This window comes from Lemur catta, chromosome 8, assembly GCF_020740605.2.
Source record: "Lemur catta isolate mLemCat1 chromosome 8, mLemCat1.pri, whole genome shotgun sequence".
NCBI lineage: Eukaryota > Metazoa > Chordata > Mammalia > Primates > Lemuridae > Lemur > Lemur catta.
The window spans coordinates 45950466-45977501 of record NC_059135.1 but is presented as its reverse complement, the minus strand read 5'-3'; the positions used below and the strand labels follow the sequence as shown (position 1 = coordinate 45977501).

At 36.9% G+C, this 27036-nt stretch overlaps 1 long non-coding RNA gene and 1 pseudogene across 1 annotated transcript in view; one reads left to right on the top strand and one right to left on the bottom strand.

The window, feature by feature from the left end:
• The window catches only part of LOC123643668, a 153124-nt gene that overhangs the window by 9392 nt on the left and 116696 nt on the right, over positions 1 to 27036 (bottom strand). The window contains exons 3-4 of the long non-coding RNA XR_006736867.1: positions 21267 to 21346; positions 15114 to 15319 (exon numbers count right to left, since the gene is read on the bottom strand). This is a non-coding gene — a long non-coding RNA (uncharacterized LOC123643668). The remainder of the gene's footprint in view (positions 1 to 15113; positions 15320 to 21266; positions 21347 to 27036) is intronic.
• LOC123644266 lies at positions 13332 to 13441 on the top strand (annotated as a pseudogene).

Below are 27036 nucleotides of genomic sequence, written 5' to 3'. Positions count from 1 at the left end.
AATTTAAATAATAACATGTGGCTAGTGGCTATCATATTAGACAACACAAATTTAGAGTATTTAAAATTATGTTTTATTCACAAGAAATCATCTTAATAATTTTCTTCATTAAAGGATAGAAATAAATCAAATAAGTTATATGGCTGAGTGTTAAAATCAATACTATGCTGATTTTAATAAAGTTAAATCAAAATTGAACTGAGGTCACAACCAAATATTACCATGCTAACAGAAACTCTTGGAATATGGGAATAAATGTGAAATCTTAACAACATTTATTATAAAAATAGATTATAAAAATTTTAGCAGTCAAATTTCTAGAGTTTGATATAATAGTTCAGCAACAATAATAGCAGCTCCATTGCACATTGACGATTCTAAATAAATGATCACTTTGGACTGATCACGGTTGATAGAGAAGAAATATTTTGGGGTACATGATTTTTAAATTAATTTTTTCTTTGTGATCTCCCTAACTATACCCTATATTATTATTTAAATTTCTATAAACATTTGTTGATCCAAAATTGATACAGCATACTTTACAAAATTTACTAGCTAATGCATTCTCTCTTGAAAGTCATATTAACTATAATCTAGTTTCCACGGTAACTATTTGAAAGGTTTTAATAATTGTTTTTATACATAATTAATAGCTTTAAGACCCATAATTATTGCCATACTCTACTCTTACAGTTTGTTCTGCTATTATATGTGTTTCTGCAATGTGAGTCAGTTCATATGCAAGTGGTGTCAGAGAATGATGTTAGTTTGGAGATCACATTGGTCCCAGCATATTGCTGTTTTGTACCACATCTGAATGTAACAGCATCTCAGTGCAAAGGGCAGTAAACCAGCCGAACATCTGGACTGGGTTGCACTGTGTCCATTCATCCACAGTTCTCTTGGCTTGCTCTGGCATCCTGCTTTCTCCTGGAGGCGCTCATAGTGTGGTTCTTCCTGCTGTTTGTGTACTGTTCCCTCATCTCCACAACGCAGCAGCCTCAGACCCTTCTTCACACCTCCTTCCACGAGCTAGTTTTAGGGTTTGTTGTTGTTGTTTGGAAAGTCTTATTTATACAGCAGTATTTCTTTATTTATTAGTCATTTAACTTTTTTTTTTTTTTTGAGACAAGTTCTCACTTTGTTACCCAGGCTAGAGTGCAATGGCACAATCACAGCTCACTGCAACCTCAAACTCCTGGACTTGAGTGATCCTTCTGGCTCAGCTTCCCACGTAGCTGGGCCTACAGGTGCTTGCCACCATACCCAGATAATTTTTTAAAAGTTTTCTGTAGAGATGGGGGTCTCGCTATGTTGACCAGGCTAGTCTCGAACTCCCAGCCTCAAGCATCCTCCTGCCTCGGCCTCCCAAAGTGCTCAGATTATAGGCATGAGCCATTGCACCTGGGCTATTTAACATTTTTTAAACTGTGCTGGTATTTTTACTAGGGTTATTAAGTTTTTGTTAGCACATGAGTTATAAAGTTTTATATGTTTTAAGTGGAAATTGTATGTTTTGAGTTGCTTGACCCTGATGCTATTTTGCCCATAAACCCTATGGTTTTTAGCGTATGATTTTGTAGAATTGAGTTGGTCTTTCTTTTTTTCAAGAACACATTTGTTGCATTAAGGCAAAACAACTGTACATTGATTTCTCAATTGAATGAGAGAATAGCAACAAAAACAATGAAAAACCATGAAGAGGTCTAGGCTCCAAATTCCACTTATTGATCTTGCTAGACCAATTGGAAATGATGGTTAGCTTCCCAACAATCACTTGTCACACACAAGCCCTGGGATGCCAGAAATGACAGTGAAGTTGGTTATCCATGATCTAAAAACTAGACCAAAGACAAAGAAAATGTAGATTTTGGCGAATACGTAGACCAAAGATGAAGTTCCATGTCTTTATTAGAAAGAAAAACTGTACATTGACTTATATAAATCATATGTGTGCATGTGTTTTTGTGTGTATATGTATAGTTTTTTTTTTCTTTTTCAGCTTTTGTTACATGTGCTCTTTAGGTCGTGAAAAGCCTGAAGAATATGAGAACATGACACACCTCTTCCAAGCTCCATCTGGGGGCCTTTTTGGCCCAATATAATGCCCCTTCTTAGAATAGATATAAGAAAAGTGTTCATGAACGGCATGCCCATATTCAGGGGTTCGAGTGCTTTTGTCACAGGTAAAAGAAATTTGCTACCATTGGTTCTTATGGGGAAGTTGTTTTTTAGGTGTGTGTTTGTAAGGAGGGAGTATAAACATCACTTCATATATACTCAACTCAGTTTAGTGTCCTTAAAGTATTTGTTTATTAAAGAAATCCACAATAAATTAATATTCCTTAAAATATAGGTGCATTGATTTGAGAGTTACATACTCTTAACTGCCTGCCATCAAATTTGTGGATTCTCATTGGCACTATACTCAAGAGTGCTGCCCAATGACAAACAGTAGAGGTCAAGACACACTCCGAGCTTAATGCAAAATGTTTTCCATCCACCACTCCGGAAGTCATCTTCAGGTCAGGTGTTCAAAGGTTGTGCTCTGAGTTGTTACCTTGGGTAGGAAGGCAGACTCTGGAGTCAGATCACCTGGGTTCAAAGCTCAGCTATGTTACTTCTCTGTTGTGCCACCTTGGTAAATTAGTATCTTTGCCTCAGATCTGTCATTTTTTAAGTGAGGATAAAATAATTCCAGTTATATTGAGTTGTTGAGTGTATTAAATAAATGTAAAGCAATTAGCATAGTGCTTGGCATATAATAAATGCTTGATGCGTGCAAGCCTTCACAATGAGGATGTTTTCTGCATGGTTTTTTCCCCCACATTATAAGTGAAATCATGACTATAAAATAGTTAACATTGCAAGGGGACTCCCAGCTGAAAAGGCATACAATACTGTCACCACTGGAGTCAGAATCAAGACAATCAGTCACACTGAAAAGAGCAAATTGATCACCAGCATTGGTCAGCTACTTTTCCTTCTTGGAAGCAGAGCATCTGACCCTGTGGACAAGAATTCCTGTCAAAGAGAACATGGAAAATAATGCAATAAATGGCTACAGGCTAATGCCTAATATGCAGTTGGATACTATCAGCGACTTTTGGTTATCTCATGAATAAGCATTTTAATATATTCTTTTTTCCATAGCCTGTATATTTTACGTACACATTCATGCAGTGTACCATAAAAGGACATGATATCTATGACCACATGTTGAGAAGCCATGGAGGGTATAATTAAAAGCAGAAGCTCTGGCTTCAAACTTCTGGCTCTTCCATGAACCAGAAAAGTGTGACTTTGGCAAATTGCCAAACACTGTGGGTCTTGGTTGTTTCATCTGTATGATGGAGATGATAATGATAAGTATAGATTTATTATGAGAACTATAAAATTTAATCAACATAAAATACACAGTGCTTTGTGCATAATTAAGTAGTCAATAAATGCTACCTATGAATAGTTATAAATTATCATTTATTTTTAGGCATTTAAAAATAACCCACCATTTTACAGAGACTTAAACATCACCGATTCAGAGACCCTGCTTTGAGTGTTAGGTCACATGTTTGAAATGAATGAAAATGGCAATTAAGAAAAAGGCAAGGAGCAAGTTTCTATTTCCATTTCGATAGAGGAAGCTCATTAGGGAAGAATGTCTGCAGCTCTTAAGGAGAGAAGATGAATGATAAGTAGGTTTACTTTTGTGGAAAAGAAGGATGGATAGTGGGGGTAGAAAAATAATAAGATAAATTATTTGGGGCTATCATAAAAATGCCATTAAAATTTCATCAGTTTTGACAATGCTAGTCGCTATGATACCTAAGTGCTGAAATATAAGTGGCTTAACACAAAAGTATTTCCTGCTCATGTCACAGCCCAGCAGAGTGGTTGCTGGTTGGCAGCTGTCTTCTAAGTTGCTTCCACCTTGTAGATCTACCATCTTCCACATGCAGATCCCATGGGTCACCCTGCAGGGACTTCTGTTTTAACCAACTGGAAGAGGACAGTGCATGGAATATTGGGGGTGGGAAGTTTTTATAGTGCAGGCCTGGGAGTGCTGCCTATTGTTTTGGCCCGCATTCCATTAGCCAGAACTCAGTCTCATGGCCTTACTACACCTAACTGTGTGCCTGAGAGGAAACGATATGGGTTTGCAAACACATCACAGCCTCTGCCTCAGACACTTTTGTGCAAAATGACATTAATTGCCTTTCTTAATACCAACAAATACAAATTCATAATCTAACTAGGAACAAGAGAAAACTGAATTGTATCTGGAGATTCAGGGACCATTGAACTCAATCTATCTCATTACTACAGAATTAAGATCTATGGATTAATTTTTATGCAAATCAAAATTCATCTTCTTTGGAAAGCCCTTTCATGATCACTTTATACGAACAATAACTAGCACTTAGTTCTTACTCTGGATGATGCACTGTGCTAACAGCTCTATATATATTACCCAATTTACTTAACTTTATGCCACCTCTGTGCAGTAGGAATTATTATTTCCATTATATAGAGTAAGAAACTGAATCCCAAGAAATGTCCTGACTTGCCCAAGATCATAGAGGTAGCAAGTGGTGAAGTAGAGATTCAAACATAGGTTGGACTCCCACAGCCATCAGACTGTACTGCCTCCTGTGACTTCAGATTACCCATCTATTCAGAATTCCTTGTATGTACCTATTTGATGTTCCTATATGTCCTTGCAAATTTTGGTATATATGTTTACTTATAAGCTGTATAGGTTAACTCTTGCTGTGTAACAAATACATACTCCCAAGTGCAGAGGCTTAAAACAAAAATAACTTGTTATTCCTCAAGGCTTTGTAGGTTCATTGGAGGGTTCTTCTGTTCTAGCTGAAGGTCCAAGAAGACCTCTCTCATATGCCTGGGCCCTGGTGTTATCAACTGTGGCATCTCAATTCTTCTTCATGTGGCCCCTTTCTCCATGGATTTTCCTCTTACAGAACTTCTCCACATGGCCTCTTTTTAAGGGCTTGTCTGGGCTTCCTTACTGCCTAGGGGCTGTATTCCAGAAGGAAGAAAACAGAGGCTCCCAGTCCTCTTCACAGCTAGGCCCAACACTGCCTCAGCATCATTTGTCTCCATTCTGTTGGTTAAAGGAGCCATGAGGCCAGCTCAGATTAAAGAGGGAAAAGACTTCACTGTTTGGTGGGAGGAGCAGCAATGAATTTGTGGCCATCCTTTAATCTACCACATAGCATTCTTTGTATGAGTGTCTGGCACTGTCACCCAACTGAACACTGGAAGGCAAGTTCGGGGTCTTTTTGGTACTGCAATCTGTTCTTAGCACCTAGGACTATGCTTAAAATGGGTCTCAAAAATGTTGATCAAATGACAGTAGAAAAACCATAACCTATTAAATCACGGGAGAAAAAGCAAGCCAGAACACTCACAACAGAACACAGACTCTCAGGGCATCTTAGGCTGACCACCTGTTAAATTTGGTAAATAAGTTTTTCCAACCATTTTCTTTCCAGAGAAACTGTGGCAATGTGCCTACATCCCTTTATGGGTTCTGTGCTTCTATGCTCACCTAATTTCAGATGCTCACCAACCTGTTTGAGCTGAAATATGGAGCCTTGTTATTAATTTGCATCTGAAAGTCATAAAAATGGTATATTTGCAATTTAGGGCAAATGATAATTTAACATTGTATGATGAATTAACAATTCCATGAGAAGATTTGGCTACAATAAGATATCTGTCCGTTTTTGTTGGTTGTCTCTTAGAAGAAAACAAAATTGCCAAGGGCACATACAAAATGTATCTTGGCTCTCACATGATCTATTTTGAAGCATCGGTGTCTGCAGATCTCACCTTAGGCATAATAATCTTGGTTATACAGTGTGGCATCAGCACTTAATTGTTCACTACTTTATAAGGGATTTTCGCTAGGCAAGGCATTCACATACATGCGTACAAGCCAATAAATAAGATAAAAAATAAAATATGATAAAACTGTACAAACATAAAAGGATGAGACTGAATAGAAATTAGCAATTGGGTGACCTTATTAGTAAAATACAGGGATGGCTCTTGAGAAAGTGAAATAGCTTGGTTAGATATACCCTGATTTTCTTTGTATTGGATATCCAAAAACATGCACTCACATATGGTTTGCTGTACTAGAAGTAACTCCTTTTTCTTCCATTTGGGCCTCTTTCTTTGCCAAGATCCTTGCAAGCAGATAATGACAAAAATTTATGAGGGTTAGATCCAAAAGCAAAGGCCTGGGGCATATTGTTGGGAAGATAAAAAGTGTTCTTTTGGGAGTTCTCTATTTCTTTATTACCTGAGAAAAGATGGAGTAGTAATTGACATGTGGTTCTTGACAGATGTTGACAAGGGAAAAACATGTAACTAAGCCCCTTGGAGTTTTTGCAAAGGGTGATTATGATGCTTGTCTCCATGTTCCATAACCCCAAGAGTACAATAAAATATCCCCCCTTACCCTAAGTGCCAAACAGACATCCATGCAGATGCTATAGGACTATATCAGCATCTGGCCAAAGAATATTATTCTCTCATCTCACATAAAGGGCATACACACGATAGAGAACATTGGACGTGGAGTGAGTGCTTTGATATATTCTATTGTTAATCTCTCTTGAAATAGATTAATTGCTAGGTAGAAAGATTTCACCAAAAATTTTCCTTTTTAACTGTCAGAGGTTGGGCATGCACTATAAATTAAACAATTTATTGCTTTGCTCCAAAATTGTATCCATATTTTATCTGATAAAATAATAGGATGATAGGAATATTAACAAATATGCTATTAAAATAGCACTGGGTAAGAATAAGAATTAGACTTAGAAAGGAAACATTTTCTCCATATTTGCCAAACATCCAGATGAAAAGTTGAAAGATTGTCAGTTATGCAGATGTTCTAAATATCCAGATGTTATGCAGAGAAGATATTTGGCAACAAACAAAACTTTATCCACCCATATGTTTCATTCTAGTTTCATTTTGTAGACAATTGTAAAATAATGGAAATTACAAGCATATTTTAGTTTTTAAAAATAAAAGTCAAATGTTTGAATGTCCTCAGGATATGAACAAAAAGAAAACATATTTTTAAAAAGTCAAGCAAAATGTAGTAACACTATTTTTACATTTCTTTTCAGTATGTTTTTAGTAGTAAACTAAGAATTCCTAGGGTTTTGATGAAAGTAGAATTGTGATAAATAAAATATCACACTGATCTGATTTCAGTACCTTTTATATTCTTTTCTCACTTTATATTGCTCCATACTTTCATAGTATGGCTGAATAATGATTTGAGATTTTAGTTTGTTTTCCCCCTATTATTTTCAAATTTCCCTTTTCTCCCTATATTAACACCAGCCACTGACTCAAGGTTCCTTACCATAAAAGGGTTGCATTTCAGAGTGAAAACCATAAACAGCCATAAATCATCTAAATTTTGTTTCCAAAAGTTTAAGCTTCAAAGAAAGGAGCCCAGTTAAAATAGGGAAAATAAAGACTTGCACTCTTTTGACACCCAAGACTGTGGACTGATACACACACTAAAACTGAACAGTGCATGTAGACATTGTGCTATCACGATTGCATCAGTCAGCTAAGGTGGTGTCTTAGTCTGTGTTGCTATAAAGGAATAACTAAGGCTGGCTAATTTATAGAGAAAAGAGCTTTATTTGGCTCATGGTTCTGCAGACTGTACATGAAGCATGGCATCAGCATCTGGTTTTGATGAGGGCTTCAGAAGGAAGCTTCCAATCATGGCAGAGGGTGAAGAGAAGGTGGCTGGAAGAGGCCACATGGCAAGAGGTGGAGGAGAGAGAATGACATGGAGGTGCCAGGTTCTTTTTAACAATCAGGACAGGTCCCATGGGAACTAATAGAGCGAGAGTCCACTAATCACCACAGGGAAAGCACTAAGCCTTTCATGAGGAATCCTCTGCCATGACCCAAACACCTCTTACCTGGCCCCACCTCCAACATTGGGGATCAAATTTCAACATGAGATTTGGAGGGGACAAATATCCAAACTATACTAGGTGGGCTTAGGTTTGCTTTAGAAACAAGCAAGTCCAAAATCTCTTTGTAACAAAGGGTTATTTCTCACACTACATGTCTGCCATGGTTCCTCTCCACTGGATATTTAAGCAGAAGGAGCAGCCCTTATTTGAAACACTGGCTTTCTTATGATAAAAGGGGAAAAGAGAAATGGTGAACCACACAGTGGCTCTTAAAGCTTCTGTTAAGAAGTGACCTATAGGTGAGTAGAGTGGTCACTTCTACTCACAAATAATTGGGCAAATCAAATCACATGGCTGAACCTGGTATCTTTGGGTAGGAAGTATAATACAATCCACTGGGAGGGGCTCTGCTGAGGGGGGAAGGATCTGGCAGACAGGGCAACAAATTTTTTTACTTCCATACAACTTACCACAATTATCATTTTAAGCATGCATTATGTGCTTAATTATGCAGATCACTGGGTTAGATGTGTCAAAATAGCTATTCATTTATGGTATTTTCCATATGGAAGAATGTAAAATATGAAAGAAAACACTACCTAAGATAGATAGAAAACAGAATGAGAATAGCAAAGCAGTTTTGCATGTTTCCAGATAGGGATGCAGTATTGTTTTTATAAATCCTATATGGAATGAGAGTAAATTCATGTTCAGGGTGGAGGACAAAGAATAGAGGAAACTGATCTCCATCTTGTCAAATTAGAAAATGTTTGTTAAGGAAAGATTTGTGCTTTAGGAGCTTTCTGAATGGGGAAGAAAGGTAATAAATGATGGCAGCTATTATATTTGAGTGCCCTTTTATAATTTATAGCTGTAATTTTATCTAGTACTTTTAGCAACCAGCTAAGGGAGTTAACGTCACTTCCATGAGGACATGAGGCTCAAGGTAAATGACTGGCCAACATTTTCAGAATAAGAGTCAGAACCAGGATTTGAGCAATTGTTCTACTTGTACACATTGCATGTTTTAATGCTGAAAAAGACAAACCAGGAAAAGCAGGTTGTGTACCTTAGAAGAGGATCCAAAATGGGGGATAGACTGGAAGAAAGTAGCCTGGGTGAAATGTTGGATTCTGTTGGTGGAATTCTCCCATGTAAGAAAATGAAGGAAGTGGAGCAGTCATCTGTATACCACCTCAAGTATTCTGAAGCTCTTACCTAGTGATATGGGAACAAGTATAAGGATTTATTCAAGAAATATTTGTTGAAGACCTATAAGCAGGATGATAGACAAGGAGGGGTATTGCTGACACAGGTTGTGGATGTGAAAGAATCTAGTTGGGCTGAAAAGTTAAATGTAAAGCCATCTTAACTATTTAATTGTATTTTCTATCTCCCACACTCAGCTTCCTTAGGCTAGCAGGATATTAAGTGGAACTGCGTTTGTTTATTTTTTAGAGTCATGATAAGAAGAGGTTGGAAAATAGATTTTGGTTCTCTTTAAAGAAGGATCTTCTGGTTCCTATCCTCTCGGCAGGATACTAGCCTTATTGAAAAAGTTTGTGATGTTGCCCACATCTGGCCAGGGATGACAGTGGGGAATGTTGCAATGGATTTGGTTTCTATATTAGTTCAGGTCTTTTGAGAAGCTGTCACCAAGATGAGACTAGACATGTAAGATATTTACTTGGTGGAAACTTAGGAAGAATAATGGAGACAGAGCAGAAGGTGGAGACAGCACTCAGACATCTTATGATGCAGGTCTTAAACTGGTGAAAGAGAGAGAGGAAGAAGAAGAATTGGGTAGAAAGAGTTTCAGATTACAAGGTAGTTCTAAGAAAGTTTTGGCCAGGCTTAAGGACTTGGGGAATTCTCAAACCAAAAGGGCTAGTCATAGGAATTCTGTGTCTAGCAGGAATGGATTGGGAATGATACCCTCATTCTACTCAGTCATTGGCTGAGAGTTCCCTGTGGGAGGTGGAGCCTCAGTGTAAACACACTAATGGATCCAGAGGAGCCAGAATTGAGGCCATCAGTCAACTATGCTCCCCACAGTAGGAGATCTGTGCCACCACAGTTCACCCCTTGCACTGCATGGATCTACTTCTCCATTCAGGTTTGGGGTCAGAGTTCCTCCATGGCTCCCAGGGGCCCCTGTTCATGAGGGGAATCTTAGAGGGAAGTTAGTGGGACAAATAATGGGCTCTGTCACTGGAGATGGTCTCAGGGCTTCCATTGGTGCTCATCCTCTTACTCTTCCATTATGTACTCTAAATTCCCCTCACTCTCTGGTAGCACCTTGGCATGCCCAAGTGCCTTACCTGGTAGTGTTATCTGAATCTTTATTCCTAAGGTGTCTGGGCCTTTGGAAATCACATGTGTCTCAGGCCTGCTTGATGCACATGCTTGTTAACTGTTACAGTGGGGCAAGGAGGTATGAGGAGGTGCCCAAATGAAACACCTGAATTCCACACATACTCCTTCCTGGCCGTTGTGTAAAAGCAGCCCTATTGCCTCCTGTTGATCAAGGTAAATTACCCTGCAGGTAAGGTTACTTTTTTCTTAGCCTGCAGATCCATGGACACAGGAGTCCAAAGTGCCCTGGTAACAGCCATAGCTCATAGTTTAATGGGACTCTTTATGTGGCTTCTGAAAAGAGTGTTCTCTCTTTGGGATCAGTACTCTAACTTTGCTGAGTTCATAGTTGTGGGAAGCACGAAATCCTCCAGTGTGTCATTGGGAGAGATGACAAGAGGGACCAATCCTGCTTCTATTCCTTGGTTCCCAGATCCATGTATTCCCCCTGTTAGGAACACAGCACCATGTAAAAGTTTCTGATTTAATGCACACATTGCATCCTGAAGTATGGTGCCCTATCTTTTCAGAGGATTGCCGCTGAGCTGAAGCTTAAGTATGCCTTTAGAAGGTTGTTCCAGCACTCTCTGAGGTTAGGTGCTTCTGTATGGTGTGGTGTATAAGATCAGTGAATCCCATGGTCCTGTCATGGGTCCAGTCTTCGGGGTGGTGTGGTATATGGTAAGATCAGTGGATCCAGCCGGGCACAGTGGCTGACATGTGTAGTCCTAACACTCTGGGAGGCTGAGGTGGAAGGATCATTTGAGGTCAGGAATTTAAGACCATCCTGAGCAAGAGCAAGACCCCGTTTGTACAAAAAAATAGAAAAGTTAGCTGGGCATGGTGGCACTTGTCTCTAGTCCCAGTTCCTCAGGAGGCTGAGGCAGGAGGATCACTTGAGCCCAGGAGTTTGAGGTTGCAGTGAGCTGTGATGACACCACTGCACTCTTCTTAGGCAACAGAGAGAGAACCTGTCTCAGAAAAAAAAAAAAAAATCAGTGGATCCTATGGTCAAGGATCCAGCCCTGTACCTCTTTCATTTTGAAGTGGTTTCCCTGGTTGGATGGAATGTTATCTGGGATCCATGCCTGTGAATCAAGTCATTCTTTAAGTCCCCAGATAGCACAGCTGGTCAAGATTCTGTGGGCAGAAAAGGCAAATCCATACTTGAAATAGGTATCTATCCCTGGGATGATCCCATCTTTTCTAGGATGGAAGGGACCCAGTATAGCCAATTTGCTATGAAGAGGCAGGATGGTCTCATCAAGTATAGTACCATGCCAGGGGCTCAGTGTTGACATTCAGAGGCAGAAATATTAATAGTTATATTAGCCTTGTGAATGGGAGTCCATGCTGATGGATTAGAATTACGTATTCTAATCAATAAAGAGAACAAATACATATCCTCTTCCAAGGTGCCAAACAGCCTCCATCGCTGCCACCGTGGCTGCTCTGTGCATGTACTCACATGCTGGTTTTGGGGTGGCCAATAACAAGGCATTGCTAACATCAACCAGGTGAGTCATTTTTGTGGACTTGGTGTTCAATAGTTCTTCAGTGGTAGATGCTTTCTGGTGGCCGTTAACATGCAATACAAAAACTTCACACTTTGTGCCACTCCCCCATGTCCCACATGCCTTTTCTCATGCCTCCTTATATGTAATTTTCTAGCCCTTTTCCTTTTAAGCCCCTACCAATTGGCTACTGTCCAGGAATCTCTATATTTTCTCACCTTGGGCCACTTCTCCTTGCATGTCAAAAGGATAATCAGGTGCACTACTCTGAGCTCCTCCCTTTGGGAAGCCTTTTCCTCCCCACTGGGTCATTCAGGTCTCCCCCTGAATGTGTCTGCAATGCAGTCACTGTCCATTTTCAACCCATATGGTTCCTTCAGTCCAGGCCCTGTCTACACCATAAGCCCTAACTATGAAACAAGCCTTAAAAAGTCTTTTCAAATTGATATTACTCATGCTGTAGCATATCAGCTATGCATTTTCTTTTCTTATCCTCTTCTTTTACTTTTACTTGATGCCTCAACAACTAGAATTACATATTCTAATCAATAAACAGAACAATACGTATCTTATTCCAAGGTACCAAACATGGCAACATTCAGGAATATATCTTATTTGCATAAACATTTGCATTTACTCTGAATTAAAAGACAATAAATGTATACAAGCCCATTCCTTGCTTCCATGAGTATCTTTCTCACTAATTGTTTTCCTATTGTGTTTTCACCAAGAAAAGCAGGTAGCTGAAATCATATTCTACAGTTAGTAAAGGGACATTATTTGCCATGCTTTTTATTACATAATAGACCGTAATTGGATGATTAACAATTTCTGTGACATAGGAATGCTTTCAAGAATTAGGGATGTTGAAGTGGAGTGGCAAATCACAGTTATTGTCATGTATTTGAAAGACTGCTGTATGGTAATTAGACTTGTTCTAGGTTGTCCAGAGTATAGAAACAAGAAGAAGTAAAAATTACGGGGAGGCATATTTTGATTCAATAGAAATACAAGTTTTATGACAAAGCTATACAAAGTTGAAATGGGCTTTATCTAAAGGTAATGAGTGTTCGACGGCAGGTTAAACATTGGTGTGTATAACAAGAGGCTGCTTGACTAAATCTTAGATATGTTTTAGAAAGAATTCATGTACTAGGTAGGGGGAAGTGAAGAGGTCACCTCTGAAATCATCTAAGAAAGCAGCATAGTGCAGTGAAAAGAGCAGGGGTTTAAACTGGAACCTAATAACCATGTCATCTTTAGCAAATTGCACCATTTTCTCCTCTACAAGTAGGAATAACGATACCAACCTTGCAAGGTTTTTTAAAAGCCTAATATAATAAAAATATGTGTCTAGTAGAATGCCTAGTATGTAGCTATGTTTAAAATTTCTTATTATACTCTGATTTTATGTAATTAAACCTGATGAAGCTGCAACATTTGACCTTTTTAGCCTATAGAAATGGTGATTTCAGTGTTGTATGAAAGGAGAAAAACATTAGCACTCTTGACAAGAAGGGAAGAGGCCCTCAGGCATGACAACACACATACAGGTCAGGCACTGTTACCCACCCATCATCTTCACAGAGTTGCAGTCAGACTGGAGGAATAAGGTTTAGTGATCTATTGCAGAGCATGATGACCACAGTCAATAATAATTTATATTTCAAAATTGCTAAAAGAGTAGATTTTTAAAGTTCTCAACACAAAAAAATGGTAAGTCAGTGAGGTGATGGACATGTTAATTAGCTTGATTGACTCTTTCTTTACGTAGATCACATTGTACCCCATAAATATATACAATTATTATTTATCAATTAAAATAGTAGTTCATGTGATTTAACCTGACTTTCATCAATAAAACTAGGTATAATTAAATCTCAATCCCTAAGATTCTAAGATTCAGATTTCATATCTAATAGTGAGAATAAATTGACATTTCTGTAAATCAGAAAATCTTTGCATACTGTGGTATGGTTCTAACAAGTGCTGGAGCTTAAGCATGTGTACTCCACCATAGGGTAGAATTGCAATTTTCTATTATAATTACTTTCAGCTACTGAAGTCATGTCAGTCCATTTGAGGCGTATGCATAGGTATATTTTAAAGCAATCTATTTCCTAACATAAGTAAGTGTTTGGCACTTTAATTATAACTCATCAAGAAAGACCATCTATTTACCTGTCTGTTGATCAAAATTTCTAAATTATAAATGGAGGGAAAAATGTGAATACCAGCCATACTTAAAAGAAATAACAATAATTTACTTAAGCAAGAAAATTATAGAGCACACATAATAAGCTATGGTGGGTAATGTTTTGGTAAACCAATTGCATATATTAGTTATATGATTATTCTAGAAGCTGTATTTCCAGCTACTCATATTAAAACAAAACAAAAAATTCCCACTACCTTGATTCTTTGCTCACACACAAAAAATGATGAAAATAGTAAATAAATAAATAAATCCCTTTACCTGTAAATGTGGCTACTAATAATTTATGGCTTAAATGATAATTTAAACTATAATATAATCTATTACTTTAGCAGAGATATCACTGTTATTATAATGGTTCATTTATGCCTGGAATCTCAACAGAAAAATGGATTTGTTTGTACATGGTAAGTAGGCACAGCCCTGAAAAGTAGAAAGCTTCTGTGCCAGCAAAGCTGAGCAGATTAAGCCTCAAACACTTAGTCAGTTTTTAAAAATTTCCCTATAGATTAAAGCAAAGATTATTACCAAATTCTATGAATCAACATTAAGGTCATACTTGAGGTCTAGGAGAGGGGAAAAAAATATCAGGAAACCAAAAAAGAAAAAAAGAAAGAAAGGGCAGCCAGTTGTCAATCTAGAAACATTGCAGATGGTTAACGTCAGAAGTCACATAATTAACTAAAAGAGCTAAGTTCCAAACCACCAGGCAGAAGTTACGAGAATAACACAACTGGGCTCCAGCCCCCAAGCTGGAGACAGAAGCCAAGCAGAGGTGCCTAGTCACAAAACCCAAAAGGCAGTTGTTGAAACAACAGAGCTTTTTGTTCCCTGCCCTTTTAAAAATGCAACAGAAGATAATTAATGGCTGGGCCTCTCTGACATGGTCAGACTAGGGACAAGTATGAGCTGATTGAAAGTTGCACCTGTCCAACAAGATCAGGAGACATTCTGAGTTCCTAGAGGTCATTGTAATGGAACACGAGTGTGTAGACAAGTCAGCGGAAATCAGACACACTCAACACTCTTGGACTAACTCACCTTGACCAGGTGACATTTTTTGCATGTTTTCCTTATTTCAGTACAGGAGAAAGAGAACCAGGAATTTGAGTTGTTATGTATGGCAAGTGTTGACATTCTTCTTCTTCTTTTTAATAACATCTCTTGTACAATTTCTAGTCAGTGGCTTTAAGGGCTGGACTCCAGTTCTCTCCTCAGGGAAGTAGAGCGTTGGGCCTGTTTAGTCCCTTGGATTCAAACCAATGTGAGAGAAGCAACAAGTGAAAGGGAGAAAGGATTTAATTGAATAGTTTGTAACTTTGAAACACTCCGTGATCCATTTCCATATTCCACTGAGAACACATTTGTTTTCCCTTGGCCTCTCTGTCCTGATGGTTTTCCATTTCTATCCTTTGCATTTGCAGGTGTAAATGCGAGACTGAGAGGCACCTCCAGCCCACTCTCCTCCTGGGATGCTGGCAACACATGCCCCAGAGCTTCAGTTAGTGGGTTCCTAACTTATCAACTAGTGGAACTTCTAACGTTTCCCCCTAGAGATTGTATTAATCTAATGCTTTTCTCTGACAGGAAGTTTTTCTTCTGATATTATCAAAAATTTCCTCTTCCTGACTCCATCTTACCGCTCACTCCCATAGTTATCTCTTTGTGTGCTGGAAAACAATACCCCATCCCCAACAGTTTTCTATTTTTGTACCTGGTTTAGTCACTCTATATAGTCAAATGGTTTATATTTAGCTCTTCTTAAGTTTCTCCCATTAGTCATTCAAACTTGAAACTCCCTTAGTCATTTTTGGTTGGTTGTAAGAATGAAAACAGGATTTCCAGGATAGCTCATAGGGTGGGGTCAGATACATTAGTCTATAGGCTGAAATGATTCTACATATTCCTTGGAAACCTATCTAATTTTTCATCCTTTTTAAACCATATCTACTTTGGCCTCATGGAATTGGTTTTGAGTTCCTTCTATTAAAAATACCGTCCTATTTTGGAAAATAGTTCCTGTGATATGCTGTTATCCCTAGAACTTAGCACTATACCTGGCACATAGTTAGAACTCAAGATACACTTGGTAAATGAATGAATTAATAGATTATTTAACATTACTGGTAAGGATCATTTCTAAATTTGTTTTTTCTAAATTTATAAGATTTAAGTTTTTTTCCTATTTTTCTTGAGCACTTCTTAGTGTTTTACTTCAATTTAGATTTGTTAGCAATTGGGCTATTATAGTACAATCTCATCCCACCCAAGCACTCATGTTTATGTTTTTGCATCAAATTTGTTGAGCCATATGCCTTGATGTGATTTTTGCCATAGGATTTCTGGCCTGGTAAATGACTTTAGAAATCATTTAGTCTGATTCCAGCATTTTATAGACTTTAAACATAACACCTAGAGAAGATTATGGGAGATAGGATTTAAAAGTTTTCTATTATAATTTTCTCTTTTACTCACACTTTATTCTTTGTATTTGAAGATAACCCCATGTAATGTTTCATGGTCAACTCTTTCATATCACTGAAGCATACCTTTTTCTTACATTTGAAAATGCAGCTGCTGTTTAAAATGGCTTATCTCCATCTATGGTTCAAATTCTGCAATCGCTAGCTCTCTGGCAACCCACTGATCATTCTTGAGGTTTCCCAGATGAACGTTGTAATTCTAAAGAATTAGAAAGTTGACCTCTCAGAGTTTTGAGACTCATTATAGGTCCATAACCAGTATCCATCTAAGGTTCTTGCTGTGGTCTCTCTTCTGCACATAACTATTTTCCTTGGTATCTTCGCACTTTTGATTACACATGGAATTCTGAAGTTGGTCACTTGGTGGCACTGTAGTAAATAGCTTGATTTTCTTGTGTATTTTTCCACCGCCTTCTTAGCTTTTGTGCTTAAATTGCAGCTATATGAAATATGGGCACCTTTTAATTCTGCTGCAGGTGAAATGATTTAATGGCTCTTGACTTCTGGATTAATTTTAAACATTAGAGACATTGTAAAAACAGACCCTTGCTAATAATGATCATTATCGTACTGGCTTGAGGCATAATCATTTACCAACATTAGCCAAGTGATTAAAATCCATCATGAGTTTAACTTGAAAAGATTTAGTTCCTATGCAATAAATGGCTAATGGTATTAGCCTCATCTTTGTAAGGCCAAAACTTATCATTATATGATTTGGTACTTTCACTACTTGATAGAAATCTACTCTTGTTAACACAGACCATATTATCCCTATTGTTTACCAAGCATGTGGTGTTTCCTATATTAGTATTGAATTGGGCCATATGGCACACAACATACAGGGAATCATCGCTTTTTTTATGGCCCTACTATTTGATAATTTACTATTTCACAAAGCAAGTGACCTTAACAGATGTTAAGATTAATTACCATGGTAAGTCAAAACTGTGGGGAAAGGGAAACATTCCAGCTTTTATGACTCATTTTTATCAAAGCTAGATAAGATATTTATAATGATCAGATCTTTTTGATCTAATACTTTCATAAATTTGTAACAATGACTTTACAAAGTGTCCAATCTTAAAGTTAGCAATAATTCTCCCTAAATATTCTCTTTCAACTGACCAAAAAAAAGGAGAAAGGATTTGGCACTAAATTTTTTCCCACAAAGAACCTGCCTCTGGACTTGAAATTTACTCACCTCGTCCATATTTTCTTTGATGAATCATGGAAATATCTTAACCTTGAAGGTACTCCACCCAGCAGATACCCCACAAGGATAATGATCTTACCTCCAAAAAATTAGAAGGGGAAAAAATGTACAACAAACCACCCCAAAAAACAAACTTTGGCAACTGGCTGGAAGGGAAAAACCTGCATTTCTTAATGGGTATTATTTCATTTCCAGAAGTTTTCTCCAAAGGAAACGACAAAGTAAATATCTCACACTGACAGATAGTGTAGATTAGCCTTCCACAGGCACACTGAGAAACTGTAATCTCTATGGTTATGTTAGCTGTGTCCTTCTCAAAACAAGTCAATGTTGTTATTCTCATTTTTTAAAGAGCCAGAGACCCACGATGGGGAATTAACATCCCCAAGATTGTTTCGTGAGTAGGTAGAAAGCAGGTCAATGAGCCAATAAATGCTAATGTGAAAAACATACACTTGCTCTCTAATCAGTTTGTTTTAACTGTTTGAAAACTCCAGTTCTCTAGAATACTAGTCTGTGAGTAAGCCAGAGGTTTGGATAGGTAAGAGATTAAAAAAAATAAAATTCCCCAAGGAAAACCAGATAATTTAAAACTCACATACCATATTTACTATGACATTTTAATGAAGTAAAAATCACAAATTTTCCGTCAAATTGCAAGCATTGGTAGTTCCACTTAGCTAAAGCTATTCATTCATTCATTCATTCATTCATTCTTTCACTTGCTTATTTAAAGCATAGTGTGAGTACCTGTTCTATACCAGATGCTGGGTGTTAGGAATACTGGAAAGTTAGCCAAGGTGATCCCTCTAATAATTCACAGTACTGCGATTCCTATCCCAAATACAGGTATACATGTTTAAATAGCATGTCTTTTAGTAAAGAGTAAAATCAAAATACAGAATTTAGCCCCAAATATTAGAATAGAAGCAACCATAAGAGAGAATCTAGATGAGGAAACTGAGTTCCAGAAAAGTAAAATTATTTATTTAAGATCTCATAGCTAGACAGTGGCAAAGACAATTTGAATATAACTTTTTTTAGAATTCATTCTATTATAAAATACAGTTTCCCAAAGACCTTTTAAAAGTTTCCTGTGTACATTCAACACAAGAATTTTAACTCCCCAAACCTATATACAATAAGTGTATACTGAGATAGATTTTTTTTCATCAGAGGGATGACATAGTAGAATGTGATAGTGATTTATGTTTGTATTAATGTCCATCCCAATACAAACTACCCAGTAAATTTTTATATGGCTTAAAAATAAGAAAATTGTGCTCTCTGGGTTTTATGGAGCTTCAATAATGACTCTAATGCTTTTATGGACTGAAAAGTTTCCTTTTTCAAATAAAGTAAAAGGAAAAAACACATCCTTCTACAAGAATTAGTGGCTATAAATTTGTTCTGTGGTTACAGATTTATTATTTCCAATAAATTTTTTTAAAGTGCTTTTGTGCCTGCTGCTGTTTGAAAGATCCTTGCTCGAGTTATTTAGCAACTTTTAGCCAATAAGAGTTCACAAATTCACACTTCAAGTTTTATAAAACTTTTCTGGCTAAGGTGTTTTTTAATAATTAGTTTAACATTTTGAATATTTAAAAACAAAATAACTTGTGGTGATGATATTAAAATGATACTAAGAATCCAGAGTGTGTAGAGCAACATGGAGGCTGAGGACACAGGGAGACAGGGAGCTGTGGGTCCATTAAGGCCGGTGTGTAATGGTCTGACCACTTATCTGCTTCATTTCCTGCGGGCCAGACATGATCACATCAATTTCCTCTACAAGCAATTGGTACACAATTACAACTTGGAGGGGGAGAAAAGTCATTTCTGACGCTGAACAACCAGGACTAGGAATTAATTGAACCCCTCCATGAGAAATGAACAACAACTTAGCTACCTTGTTTGGAAAATATAGTAGTGAAGAATATGGTGCATGCCGTGTCATGGAAGAGACCTCACAAAAAAGTCAGAAATTAAACCACATATTTTTTATTGCTTTTGTTGTCATTTGTTTGTTTGTTTGGTATTTCATGGACGGCAGAAATTTTGCCAAGGAAAAGAGAATTTAAGAAGTTTTTTCCATTTCTTTTTAAAAATCCCCAAACAAAAAAAGTTCCACTTTTGGCAAAATATATATGTAAAAGTTTGTCTTTATGGCCATACTACTAATCTCATCTAGGAGAAACAATTATGCTAACAGTTGTGTTAATTTATTCATTTTTCTTTTAATAGTTCATTGCTTTTCTTAACTACTTTATTACATCTCTAGAGAAATTACAATTTAAAGTTGCCTGGATTTGGACTTTATATAAATAGATTTGTATGTTCTCTTTTGTGATTTGCTTCCTTCGCTCAACATTATGTTTCTGGGTTCTTCCACATTGACACATACAGTATGAGTCATCCCTTTGCACTGTCATATAGTTTTCCATTGTATGACTAATAACATTCATTTATCTATCGTATGATTAATGTATACTTGTTTCCAGCATTTTGTTGTTGTGGGCAAAACTTCTTAAACATTCTTCTACATGCCTCCAGATGCACAGGTATAACAGTTTTTAAAAGTTGTATTCCTAAGAATAAAATTGCTGATCCAAAGGGTATTTTTTCTAAAGTAGTTGTATCAATTACCCACCCACAAGCAATGGGTAAGAGCTCTGTTTCTCCAACCTAGCCAAGATTTGGTATTAATATTTTCCAAATTTTAAAAATTTTGCCCAAACTGAAGAGTAAAAGTAGTATTTCATTGTGGTTTTAATTTACATGTCTTTGATTTCTAATAAGGTTTCTTATTTATGGTTTTCACCCACTTTCCTACTGCATTATTCATCTTTTTCTATTGACTTGTATATTTTCTTTAAATATTCTAGATTCTAATCTTCTGTTGGTTATGTATTTATAAATATCTTTTGCCAATTTATGATTTGTATTTTTTTCTTTTTTAATGGTATACATTATAAATAGATGCTCTGAATTTTAATGTAGTCAAAATTATTCATCAGTTCCTATATAATTTGTATTTTTTATGTCTTATTTAAGAAATTTTTACTTATCTGGAAGTTTGAAATATGTTTTTTTAGCTCTAAAATTTTTATTTTCACCTCTAAGTCTTTAAAATCCATTTGGAATTGATTTCTAAGCATGATGTGAGGAAGTAATCTTTTTAAAAATCTATGTAGATAACTAATTGTATCACTTTGTTCTGCAACTTTGTGTCTTTTTGATATTAAGGGAACATTCTATAGGGTGAGAAATTAAAAGAACTCTGATTTGTAGGAATTCAGCTCTTTCAATGCTAGGCAAATTTAGGAATAAGAGAAGCTGGGTAAAGAAAAAAAAACCTTATTGAATAATTTATACTTTTCCCATTGACTTTTAATATAAACTTGGTTATATATTAGATACCTTTATACATGTGGGTCTGTTTTTGAGTATTCTAAACTGTTGCATTCATGTACTTAAAAAAAAATGAATACTTACTCTTTACCAGGTAGTGTTCTATATCCTGAAGACACTCCAGTGAACAACAAGAAGAAATCTCTGCCTTTGTGTACTTTACACTATAGTGAGGAGACATGAAAAAGAGATACACAAGTAAAATATACAGTATGGTAAAGGGCTATAAGTTGCTATGGAGAAACTAAAATGGAGACGGGAATAAGGGCAGCGGTGGCGATGGGAGAGCAGACACTGCTGTTTTACACAGGACTCCCCACTACTGAGAGAAACAATTAGAGATGAGCCCCAAAGGAGATGAAGTAAGGTGTGAGCTCTGTCATCGCCATTAACCAGTGATAAACCATTAGCTACTGGCCTAATGGCCATCCTTGTGTGAGTACGACAGCCTGAATTTCTATGGCTTTATAACAAATCCTAACATCTAGCCCAAGTCTTCTGCCTGTGTCTTCTTCAGTTGCACTTGGGCTGTTCTTGACCATTTACTCTCCCATTTAAGTTTCAGAATCAACTTGTCAAGTTTCACAGGAAAAACAACACAAAACAAACATCCAACAAAAAGCCTGTTGGAGTTTTAATTGGATTTGCACTAAATCTGAAAATTAATTTGGGAATAACTGATATCTTTATACAATTGAATCTCTTTTATCATGAATATGATGTGTCTTTCTATTTATTTAACTCTTCTTTAATGATTTTCAATTGATTTTATAATTGTTCCATATTTTCTTAGATTTACTGTTAGGTATTTTATAATTTTTGTTTCTATTTTAAATGGTATATTTTCATGGTGGTAAAATATACATGCCATAAAATTTACCATTTTAACTATTTTTAAGTGGCATTTTAAATGCCACCATTCAGTGGCATTAAATACATTCACAATGTTGTGTAACCATCACCACTAACCATTTCCAGAACACAAATTCTATACTTATTAAAAAATAACTTCCCATTGCCCCATCCCCTGATAACCTCTTAAATTTGCCTATTCTAGGTTCCTCATGTAAGTGGAATATAATATTTGTCCTTTTGCATCTGGATTATTTCACCTAGCATATTTTCAAGGCTCATCCAAGTAGCAGCATGTGTCAGGATTTCATTCTTTTTTAAGGCTGGATAATAATCCATTGTATGTATATACCACCTTTCATTTATCCATTCATCGATGAATGGACATTTGGGTTATTTTTATCTTCTGGTTATTGTAAATAATACTGCTATGAACATTGGTGTGCAAGTACCTGTTTGAGTTCCTCCTTTCAATTCATTTGGATTTATACATAGAATTCCTGGATCACATAGCAATTACATGCTCAGCTTTCTAAAGAACTACCAAATTGTTTTCCATAACAGCTGAACTATTTTACATTCCCACCAGTAATACATGAGTGTCCCAATTTCTCCATCTTTTCATTTGCTTATTGGCCATTTGTATGTCTTATTTGGAGACAGGAATATTTAACTTCTTTGCCTATTTTTTTAATTGGGTTGCTTGGGCTTTACTTTTGTTGCCTAGGCTTTTGGTACTATATCCAAAAAATCATTGCTAAATCCAATGTCATGGTTTTCCCTTGTTTTCGTCTAAGAGTTTTGCAGTTTTTGCTCTTATGTTTAGGTATTTGATACATTTGAGTTAATTTGTTTATGTGATATAAAGTATAAATGCTATACTTTTTAAAGAAAGCATTTTCTAATGGTTTCTGGTATATGTAAGTTCACTAAGCATTTCTACTTTTTTAAACATGTGCATACACAAAAATGCAAAATCATAATTATATAGTTCAATAAGTTTCTACAAAGTGAACATATCTGTGTAACCAACACCCAGATCAAAAATCAAGCACCCCAGAAGCTCCCTTGTGCCCTCTCCCAGCCATTACCCACCCCATGAGTAACCAGTATCCTGACTTCTAATACCACACATTACTTTGCTTGTTCTTGAACCTCGCAAAAATGAAATCATTTTGTATATACTATTGTTATCTGACTTTTTTTTTAGCTCAAAAATACATTTTAAGATTCACCCAATTGTTGCTTGCCATTATAGTTCATTCCTCATTATTCTACAGTATTTCTTTATGTGAATACACCACATTTAATTTATTCTGTTATTGATGAGTGTTCTAGTTTGGGACTATCACAAATGGCACTGCTACGAATATTTATGTACATTTCCTTTAATGAACATATATACTCATTTCTGTAGATATATACCTAGTAGTGGAATGACTGGGCCATAAGTTACATATAGAGTCTGCATTCATATATATTGGTCAAAATTTTCTAAAGGGTTTGCCTGGCACACCCTAAGTTTTTCTCCTTCTTAGAAGAAGAAAAGGAGTAAATCTCTAGTGACAATTTCAGGTTTTATAACAGATAATTAGAGGGACTATAGGCACATTGCATATTTCTGAGTAAAGAGTCTTTCTAACTCAACCTCAATCATACCTGCTCACTGAGTCAGCCATAATTAAAACTCCACCTTATTGTTTTGGGGTTTAGGTGGCAAATTATTGAAAAATAGGTAAATTATAGAGAAATAAAATCTGGATGAAAATTCACATATAGTTCTAGAACTTTGGCTCTTTTTGTTGATTATGGAAGTAAAACGTGCACACCAAAAAAGAAAGTCTGCTTTATAAGACATTCAGTTCTTTCAAGGTCTAGCACCTCTGTATAGTAACAACAGAAAGTGGGAGAAAGAAGGCTTCGTGGGCTGGCTTTTGCCTACATCTCCAGCTTTATTTCTCCTGCTACTCCACAGGAGCCTCCCACACTTCTGCTATTCTGCACTGCTTTCATTTCCCCAAATGCCATATCTCTTTGCTTTTATACCTTTGTACAGACTGTTCTGCCTCTGCCTGGAATGTCCTTCTGCTCTCTTCCTCCACACTTGGCTAACTGCCTCATTGTTCAGCACTAGGTTAAGCTTCATCTTCTTCAGGAAGCCACTACCAAGGGACGTGTCCATTTTCTATGTCAATTGCTCTATGCTATAACTGCCTATCTACTTGCATGTCTACTTGTGTAATCTTTGCACCTTCAGGGCAAGGATTATATTCTTTATCACAGAACAGGGCACATCTAATTAATATTTGTTAGATAAATGAATGTTAAAATCTGTTGCTTTGTTATACACCTGAGGTATCACTGTGATGACTACCAGGTATCTTAGACCTCAGGTCCCTGAGGGCTCAGTGTTCTTAGGAGTTGCAATGCTGGTCTCACTGGAACCTCTGAGGACTGCAACTTCTTATAGCTTTCAGTATTATTCTGCCAACTTCAGGTAAAATTGCCATAGACTGTCCCACCCTTCGCTCAGGAATTTAAGAGTTAAAAGAAGAAAGTTTTATATTCAGAAATGACTGTGCTTCTGGAAATCTCTCTACTTGTCAGACTCTGAAACCTATTTCAGACAGGATGTATAGAATGGAAGAACTCTTCCTTAATTTGGGAAACTTTCATGGGCTATGTGCACTGTCTTATGCCTTATTTCTGATAAAGATGAGAATGTCTCAAGTTCAAATTATGGGCATCATAGAATGAATATAATATAATAGCTTTTTTCCTTCTGCTAAGTCATACAGTAGAACTTGAAGCTTCATTCCTTGGCATTTCTGCCTTAATATAAGAACAACACTCTTCTCCAAAAATGCAGCCACAATATCGCTCATCTTTGCAGCCTGCTAGTGTAGTTTGCATAGTTTTCTCTGTCTCTTCCTGATCAGAGGCTGGCATCTAAATGCTTTCTCTGATCTTATCACTGCTGCAACGTGTTCTTGCGCCAGAGTGTTGCAACTTTGATTTCTTTTGCCTCACTGAGCATGTGATTTGGTGGAACTGTGTCAGCAATGACATCACCACCACATTTGCTTTGGTGGTTGGCATCTTAGGTTGTCAATGGAAGCACTGTCAGAAACCATACAAGGTCAAGACCCATTTCATTCAGAGAGTTTGTACAGGACGTGGGTTGAGAATTCTTGAAGACCATGCTTCATAGGCTGTAAAGAGAATCTCAAATATGATGTTCTTAAGTTCAGTAGTGCTATTGTACACTCCACTTTATTTCTCCTTGAAGGCAGGGGTTAAGAAGGAATTGATACAAAAACAAAGATAAATGACTGAATACATTCTATTTAATGATGAGTCACAGCAGATAAAATTATCTGAGAAAGAATTGTTCTCAATTTTGGCAGGACACTAAGTTTCAAATGCACTTATTGATATGATAGGAATGAAACGTCCTTGAAAGTATTGGTAGCTGCTTTTGATATAGTGGAATGGATTTGTTTCTTGTGCGACTCTACAAGGGTCAGATGGATATAAAACTTGCAGATGAGGCTATCTTCAGAATCTGAATAGGGAATGACAATTCTATGAAACTTCTGGGGACATTTTAGTACCTCTGAAAAATTGATGATTTGTCTTTATCAAACCTTTGTTCAGAGATCTTTTTCCCCATGGTTCACATTGCCTTTGTATACCAGACACTGGCTCTAATTGAGGGTGGATACGGAGCTATCTAAATGTTTACATATGGATTCCCCTGCTCTGAAATGCCTCCTTCAAGGACCTAAAATTCCCATCCTTTGAGACATTTTTTTGGATTAAGATATAGTCTCCAAAAGGTTCCCATAAGAGGTTCCCATTAAAACACATTGGTAGAAAAGAGAAGGCATCAGGACTAGCCTTGTTCCACAAAACGTATTAACAATTAGCACACATCAATATATTGGGTTTGTTTTTGTTTTTATTTTTGTTTGTTTTGGTTTGGCTTGGTTTTAGTTTTGTGTGTAATTTATCGGAATCAGTAGTTGGCATCTTGGAAACCAGGAAAGAATACACAAAACAGATGAGGCAAGATTTAGTTCTTCCAGTGTTTAGGAACTTGTTCCACTTCTCCTTAGGGTAGCACTAACACTGAAAATGCAATCTTGAAGCAGAAAGTAGCATCCACAGAATAGAACCCTAGATCTGTCCAGGAAGCAGGTGAGGACACAGCTGCTGGGAAGGAAACCTAGAAAGCAACTGAAAGCAATTGGAATCAACCCGATGATAGTTTGGAATCAGAAGAGGAACAGCACAATCTCTAGACTGGATGGTGGGACCTCAGACAAGATGCTGATGTTGGCTTCTTTGTGTTGTTGCTTAAATAAATGGCTTCCATGTATGCTGGGTGTTGAATAATCATGGGAATGATGAACCTTATCACGTTTTCTTGAGGATGCCTTTTGTTTGTTCCACTGCCCCATACATTTGAAAAACAAATGTTTAAATGCAGAATTTAGGCTCTGATCAAATTTTTGGAACCTCCACCAAAATTACAGCTATCCTGAAAACACTATCTTTCCCTATCTCTCTTCTTTTACTCAAAAATATTGATCAAATTTGAAAGCTGTAGGCAGAGGTGTGCTGTACGCAATGATCCTGAGTTCAAATGCTGAGTTTAATTTAAAAGCCTCTTAACCCAGTTGGCTGAACTCTCCGAAGCCTTAACATGTTTCTGGGTGGATTTACACTGTTGTACAGGCCTCCCAGGCAGGAACTGTGTGGAAGCAGCAATGGGGTGTTGCCACACAGAGCTATTATCTTGCTAGATAATAGCCCTAATCTGTTGACCATGGCATGGCTCATGTGTCATTTGAAGGGGCTGTTTTTTCCTGAAAGGGAGGGACAATTCTTTTTTCTGGGCACAAGTCATAAGTCTTGGTTTTTTTTCTGTTACATTCTGCAATTTTCTTGGAATCTTTATACAAAGGAATTTTATAGTAGTCTCCATTAAATACCTATA